We start from the raw sequence: 8,442 nt of genomic DNA on the forward strand, positions 1-8,442 counted from the left end.
AGCTAAGCTAACAGAGCGGTGGTTGATTAGCTACACTGCTACTAATTGTTGACAGTAGTAAAGAACTGTGAAAATTTTTTCTTCTATTTTTCAGACGTACATTTAATATTTAGCAGCTAAAACCAATGCGGTCCTTCAACACACAGAACATCTTTAAAGCACCATAGGATTAGCCGTAACAGTACAGAGGGATCTTTAATTCCATGAATATTCCCTTCTGTAGGTGCTGCTTTATCTTGGCGCTCTGGCTGGAGACGTTGGTCAGCGTTTTGAGGCGATGGTGGACCGAGGCGGGCCTCTTGGAGAACTGGTCCAGTGGGCCGACCTGAGCGCCTGCCTGACCATCCTGGGACACAACCTGACCTTCAGCACCTCACAGCGTCAGCTACACAGGTCACACCTCTGCAAACACGACATGATCATCTTCCTGTAGTTGGCGCCCACCACTTGAGAAAATGAGCTAACATTGGAGCTAATTAGTATCGATATGGTTGAAGTTAGCATTAGCTTCAGCATTAGCTTCAGCTGAAAAGCATGTTGGTGAGGTACTTTAGCAGAACTAATGATTAATGCTGTAGGGTTAGCACAACTAACTTTCTAGCTCGCGGTTCCCATCAGTGCCTTTTGCCAAAGCTTTGTTTTTATGACTGTATTTAGTATTTATATTTATTTTAATGTGATTATCTGTAGATGTGAGACATAAGGAGGGCCTCGCAGGTTCGTCTGATTAAAAACAACATTATGCTCTGCAGTCATTTTTTTTTTTACTTGATTATCTTTGTCTAGCATATTTGTATTTGTGCTGTTAGCAACAAGARCGTTGTCTGCCTCACTTTTTAGACTTTTTTAATAAATTGCTTTTCCACATCATGACAGCTGCTGTGTGTTGCAGCACACAGGTTTGTGGTTTTTCTACTCTTGCTTGTATTTTTTAACCTTTGGCTGCAGAAAATGTCTGAACTACACAACATTACTGGTGTCGCTCCTTTGCTGTGTCTCGTCCAGACTGATAGGTGCAGCTCCAGGTCAGGGCAGCTGTCCAATCCAGAGACCTCTCACCTTTGACCTCATCTATACAGACTACCATGGGCTTGCTCACCTCCACAGAGCTATGGGACTGGCTTTCCAGCATTACCAGTATGATCCCAGTCGTCTCACCACACAATTAGACATTAGCAGCATGTTAGTCTTTTGGWGTGTGATGTGTTTGAAGTAGATGGTTTTGCCGYATAACTAACTGCTCATGTACCATGCTAGGTGCCGTTTCAGGATCCTGGACTCATTCGGCACAGAGCCGGCCTTTAACTTGGCCAGTTACGCACATCTTCATGGATATAAAACCCTGTGGGGCAGCTGGGGGCTCCAGCCTCTGCAGTATATGACCATGTTCCGTAAGTTAGCATCTCTGAGACAAACATTCACAGGCTGTGGGTTTTATTAAGGACTGACGAGAAGAAATCCATTGTTAAAGGAAAGCTGTAGGAAGTTCTCAGTGGCGGCTATGCTAATGTGCTAACAGTGGAGCTAATTTTTAGTTTAGCTYTTTTGCTAACTTTGAAAACGTTTAGCGYACTTAGCTTCCCCCAAATMAATTTTCCTGAGGTTCTACAATAACAATAAAATAATCAATTGCTGAATGAAAGCTACAGGAAGGTCTCAGCTCTCTTCTGCTAATGCGCTAATATTGGAGCTATTTTTCCTTTTTGCTTCTTTGCTAACTTTGAACAACGTTTAGCAMACTAAATCAATTTTTTCTSACATTGTGTCTCTTCTTTCCTCCCCAATAGCAAGAAAATAATCAATTGCTGAATGAAACCTATAGAAAATTCTCAGTTCTCTTCTGCTAAAGTGCTTTTAATGGATCTAACTTTTAGTTTGGCTCTTTTGTTAACTTTGGAAACATTTAGCATMCTTAGCTCTGCCTTCATTAATTTTTCSTCCCGTTCTCTCGTTATCTCACCAGTGATTTTATTATTAACAAGAAACATTGTTTTCGTTTTACTTTTTGATGGTCTTAAAGTTCAAATTAAACAAACTGACGCTACAAAATGCAAAAACATTTAAGGGGACATAAATACTTTTACAAGGGCTCTTCTTCTCTTTATGCATTTCACTGAAAACTTTCATTCCAACACTCCTGCCCGTCGTCGTTCCCGACCTGCCAGAGGATGGAGACGAGCTGGAAGCAGMGAGTCGAGAGCCGCCTCTTCATTTGTCAAACTGGAGCGTTTTGCTTATTTACCCTGCAGAGCGGGAAGAGAGAAAGCTGCTTAATAAGGATGTGGAAGAAAAAGAAAGAAGACGCACAGCGATAATAAAAAAAACAACAGAATCAGAAAAACAAAGTTTCCATAACAACCTTTGACCCTGACAGGTGTCGGGGATAAGTGGAGTTAAAAAAGATCCAGCAGGAAATTTAGTTTTGGACGCATGCAGACGGTTCTGGCAGAATTTCCTCCTCTGTAAAGTAAATACTCCTGTCCGAACAGCCTGCGCTGGATCCAGGGCTCCTCTTTCCCTGCTGACGGATGATTAATGCTGCAGCCAACAGATTATCAATTTAAACTCTCCTTCGCTTGATGTCGCAGTAAACAGCGTCACTAACGCGGCAAAAACGGATTATTTTCTTTACGCTTTGTGTTTAACATTCTTATTCTTGCTGTTTTGGTTTTTAAGCACGGAGTTCAAAGCGAATAAATACAAGAAATATCCAAGTAATTACTTTTCAGAAGTCGACTTGTTAGTAAATAGATTCCAATATAAATGTCGCTTTTCTGTGAAATTAGTGAAGAAACTGTTAATGGATCTGCCTGAATTTATTTAGTTATAGAAAATAATTGTCTGTCAATGAGTTGCTAAATTTTAAATTGTTTGGTTGAATGTAAAAAAGATGAGTTTTTTTTTTCACATCCGTATCGAAGTTAGCCTGTTACAATAGAAAGACGAGTCACGTGTTCCGAACCCGGATGTTGACACTGGCGCAAGCCACGAAGAAGAAAACAGGAAGTAGTTGGAGGTTGTATTTTTTTAATGACTTATCGCGTAAACAAGCTTATGAACGTGTGATTTCAAAGGCGTCTTTTATTTAACAGAAGCACCGCAATGAGAAGTTGTGTGTTTTTTCGGTATTAGCGAGATGTTGACAAAGTTTTGCGCGCATTCGTGACGGAAACGCGGCGACTGTTTTCCTGTCCTCTTCAGCTCATACTCCCGATAATTCCTTCCTGGGCTTCGTTGGTGACGATGCGGCAAMGACGAAGGACGAGTTCAAGCCAGAAATCTACCAGAAGGACAACATAGCTGTCGTCTACGGCAAACAGGAATACATGTGGCAGGTAAGAGGATTTAYGGTTGTTGTTTACACTAATCAGGACAGTTATGGGGGAAAAAATTATAATTTTCTTGTCCCGCATTTCAGAAAGTGAAGMTCTTGTACTTTTTTGGTAATTGAGGCTCGGAGAGAATTAAAGCCAAGCAAGAGATTTTTCAGAAAAATTTTAATATTGTGAAAAAGTTGACAGCTAATCAACCTGAAAATGTTTCCTAATTCAGTTGTCAAGCAACTAATAATTGCGATATTTGAAATTTCTCTGCGTTCAGTGAGTATTACTAATATTAAATATTCAGCACTCAAGTAATTTGACACTATACACATAAAACCTGATCGATTTGACTGATAAAATAATATTTAAAGGGGAAATTCATATTTTACACATTTTTGTACTTTCATTTGGGCTTAAAAGTCATTTTCTGGTAGTAAGTTAATGTTTTTGGTGTCTGGAAAACGAGCCTTTTCAAAAACCTCCCGGCTGTTAAGTCATATTAACTTAACAGTTAATATGACTGTTATTAAYTGTCAACTGTATTATTATATTAATAACTGTCATTATTATTATTGACAGTTATTAACTGTCAATAATAACAGTTAATAACTTATTATTGACAGTAACTGTCAATAATAGTTAATAACTATTATTAACTATAGTTATTAACTATTATTTAATAACTATAGTTATTAAATAATAACTATAGTTATTATTTAATAACTATAACTATAGTTATTATTTAATAATAATAACAATGTAATAACAATTTAATAATAATAATAAGGCGCAATAGCGCTCAAGGCGCAACCTAGCAACTCAAGGCAACAGCGCCTTGAGTTGCTAGGTACTGTTGCCTAGCAACTCAAGCTGCATCCCTTTCAATCGGCTGGTTTTACAGTGGTACAATGGCTGCTGTAAAAGACGACGTGTTTTGTTTGATTGTTAAATCTGATCACCTGCAGGGTAAATCTGACTATCTGGAGGTGATCAGCCAGGAACTGGAGATCCACGGCACAGTCTACCGGCCTCCAGGACGCGCCTCCAGTCTCCCCAGTTTCGTCAAAAACCACGGACTGTTGACTCAGGAGAACTTCCTGCAGCTTCTCCGCAGAGCAAAGGTCAGATAAAAGGAAAGAAACCCATACAAACAGTATTTGTAAAGTAAAAAAAAACTCCAGCGCAGGAGTGTTGCTGCCCCCTGCAGGTGTTTGTGGGTCTCGGGTTTCCCTACGAGGGTCCGGCTCCGGTTGAGGCCGTCGCTCTGGGCTGCATGTTCCTCCAGCCGCGGTTTGACCCGCCACACTCGTCCCACAACGACGGCTTCTACAAAGGCAAGCCCACAACGAGACAGGTAGCTGGAAAACCCAGAGGAAGAACTAAACCTTCTTAAAGGGGCAGAAAATCCACTTTGCTTCATGTTATAAAACTTTCATGCTTGTTTGAGAAATCCTTTAATCTCCATGGCAACCATTAAACTTTTATAAACGCATAGGTAGACTCGGCTCCACTTTTGAGGCTAAGCTCCTCCCCCTCAGCTCCTTCAGACTAGCCGGCAGCAATTAGCAAACGCCTGGTGAAACATCTGAGTTCGTTATTGGAGAAAAATGTTGTTAAAGGGATAATGGGGCAGAAATGTTGCGATGACTTCCTGAAGGCGGAGTTTCAGAAAGAGCAGGAGTTTCTTAAAGAGACAGAGGCCCAATTTCAATGCATTAAAAATAAAAAAGTCACTTTATTTCAGTCATATTTGACATATATATATACTGATTTTATAAGTTATTACAGTTACTTATTTGTGCTGTGAAATGGAACTATGTGCCCCTTTAAACCCCAGACACTGGGGGCAGATTTGAACTCTTTTCCCCTGCACTCATTGCTGCCCCTCCCTGCGGTTAAACGTAAACATATTTGGTAACCATGGCAACGTCAGACTCTTGGCTGGAAGCTGATAAAAAAACCTTTTGAGCATTTGAGTTGAGCGGGAACATTAGAGCTGCAGGACATGTATCAGTGACCAGAAACCTTTTCAAAATGACATTGTATGGAGCTCTGGTAGTGCCACACGATTGTTTGGCACTACCAGAGTATATATTTATATAAGTTTTTTGGGGGTTTTTTTCAGTAAAATGTGCCTAAATTTCTTCTTTAATACATTTGACTTCCAAAAAATACACTTCAGTTGAAGTCAAATATAACAATTGGTTATTATTTCATCATAATTTGATTTTTTTTAAAAAGAATAAAAAAACTAGTTTTTAAAATCTAAAAATTTAAGGAGAACAACAAAAAAATTCAGACTTTTCTTGTCAGAATTCAGATTTTAAAAAGTCTAAATTCTGAGAAAAATAAAATCAGAATATTTTGTTTTTTCAGTGGCCCTAATATTCCTCCATATTTTATTTTATTTTTTTTATTTTTGGAAGCAAAAACATAGAAAATCCCCAGTTTTGTAAATGGGCCAGCCGGTGACAAAGGGTTTATTTTAAACTTATTTATAATATTTATAAAACATTTATACGATGTTTAGTGCAAAAAATATACTGGTGATAAACAAAACAAAAAAATCTAATTATCTTATGTTTCATCCTCAGTTTCTTTAATTTGGTGCCAAAATTGTCAAAACAGATTTTGTAATTGTTGAGAAAAACTAAATTATATTTGGTTATGTTATTTTAAACACTTCAGAAAACCCAAAAGAAAACAGATTTTTAAACTGTAGACATGAATTAGTTTGGACGTTCTGGTAAAAACGGTGAATAACTTTGAATGCCAGATTACTTCGCAGCACCCGTATGCGGAGCGTTTCGTCGGTAAACCGTTCGTTTGGACTGTGGACGTGAACAACGGGACGGACGTCAGGGAGGCGGTCGAGTCGATCCGAAAAACACAGGTAGCAACGAGTTCACTGAACAAACATTATAGTTCACAGTTCAGCAGCTAAACGGGTCATTATGAATGAGGTTTTTTTAATAAAATCTTTGAAAACACCTAAATTATGACTCCATTGTGCTTCCATATTGTTTMAATCTGTTTAATTTGCTGTTTTTATCTTTAAACCACTGTTCTACGTTCTGGTATTTTTCTTTTTACCGTTAGTTTGGTATTTTTTAGTGTTTTTGCTGCTGTTGCTTTGAGTTAACAAACAATAACCTCTTAAGTTTCCTGGCCTGTTTTTGTGTCGGTCCAGGTAAACATGTTTACCTGTTTTTCCAGGTGAGGCCTTTCACGCCTACAGAGTTCACCTGTGTGGGAATGTTGGAGCGAATGCGCCGTTACGTCACTCAGCAGGTACAGAAACAAACAAAATTCCCTCATTTACCTGGAAATTCAGTTTTAGGTCAGTTTTAGCTTTTTTGTTACGGAGTTCAAACGGTGCTGAAACTCTTGAAAACTGGATTTATTTCTGTCAAGTGTTTATTTGTTCTGAACTGTTTTGTAATAGAAAGTTTACCATTTTAATGTTTGATTAAAAGCATTTTGCACATTTTAAAACATGAATTATAGTAAAAACCAGATATTTTCATACAGTAAATAAAAAGACAGACTTTTTTCTTCTATCAAAGTATTGGGATCATGCTAAGAAAAAATAAAATTAAGATAAAATGATGTGAATAAAGTTGGAATAATGTTGAATAAAGTCATAATAATATGACAATAATTTCATCATATTTTGAGAGTAAAATCTGAATATTATGACTTTATTCTTGTAATTTTATTTTATTTTTTAGTTTTATTTTAAATAATCTGACAGAAGAACCAAAATTATTTCTATTTGCTAAAAGCCAGAAAATTATTTTTGTGACTTTTTATATTTAAGCGTTTAATTTGAACTCGAAAGGAAATTGAAATTGTTTTTTATATTTAATATGTTAAATTTAGGTATTTAAATCTTTTGTTAAATTATAGTTTTTTTTCTCAGACCAGACGTTTCAAAACTTAACATTTTGTTTTATTTTACTTCACCTCCAAATCCTATCACAAGGCTTTATTAATAACAGTAATACATTAATTGAAACAGGTTTTTTTTTAAGTTAATTTGTTTTGTTTTTATCTCTAAATTTGGTTCTGGAAAAGTTTGAAAACTGACCTTGAAAGTGCTTGAATTAACAAATGTTTCCAGTTTTCTCGTTGTTGACGGCAAAAGAACTGAATATCGACTAGATCTTGTTAAAACGACTAAATGCTCCTGTTCCCTCATCGTCAGAACTTCTGTGGTAACGCCACGACTGTGTGGGACCCAGAACCGGTTCTGACGGTCCTTCTGGGTCCACTGGGTCAGTCCTGCGTGGATGTGTGTCGGCGCTCCGCCCTCACCTGTGACCCGGCTCTCTTTCACCGCCTCAACACGGCCGACACGTTCACCAGGTGACGAGTTTCACTGCATGGGGTGTCCAAACTGCGGCTGGGGGGCCTTTTGTGGCCCTTGGACTGAATTTGTGCGGCCGCCAAACTGCAATTTGAGAATGATATGAAACTGCATCAAAGGAGATGGAGACTTTTTATTTGTAATAAGGGTAAAAATTTATTTTTTTAAAAATGGAAAACGCTAACAACAGCACAACTGAAGTGATGGCGTCGAGGTTCTGGAGCCGGAGTCGCATCATCGTAGAGAAAAAAACTATTCAATCAAAAAACGCGAGTTTTGTTCAAAATTAGCATGTTTCCATCAAACGAGTTTATCTTCGTAGTTTCAATCTGCGCAACACGATGCATGTTGACAACACAAGACGATTCTTTCCCTCGCCATCCGCAGCGGCGCGGTAGAACCGTTAGCTAAACGAAACCTGGAGATAAAGGTATTAATAATTTACTGCTGTGTGACACAGCAAAGGGAGAATAATGCAGAAAAACCACTGAAGATCAACTCAAAACCACTTTTTTCCCTCACTCTCTGTGTCGGCTACGCTACACACAGACCAGTTGCCATAGCAACTGACAGCAGCACCACTTTATGTTTCTCACACGAAGAACAGAGCACTCAGTTTTTAGACTTGATGGTTATTTTGCGATTATTAATAAGTGATCGCTGAGATAGATTAGCTAAGCTAACACAGCGATGGCTGATTAGTTACCGCTGCTATTAGCTAAGCTAACACAGCAATGGCTGATTAGTTAC

General features: G+C 38.2%; 1 pseudogene; it reads left to right on the forward strand.

Annotated features, from left to right (window-relative positions):
* Nucleotides 1-8,442, forward strand: part of LOC103481109 (alpha-1,6-mannosylglycoprotein 6-beta-N-acetylglucosaminyltransferase B-like) — a 21,705-nt pseudogene that overhangs the window by 11,295 nt on the left and 1,968 nt on the right.

The sequence above is a fragment of the Poecilia reticulata genome, linkage group LG19 (assembly GCF_000633615.1).
Source record: "Poecilia reticulata strain Guanapo linkage group LG19, Guppy_female_1.0+MT, whole genome shotgun sequence".
Classification (NCBI taxonomy): domain Eukaryota; kingdom Metazoa; phylum Chordata; class Actinopteri; order Cyprinodontiformes; family Poeciliidae; genus Poecilia; species Poecilia reticulata.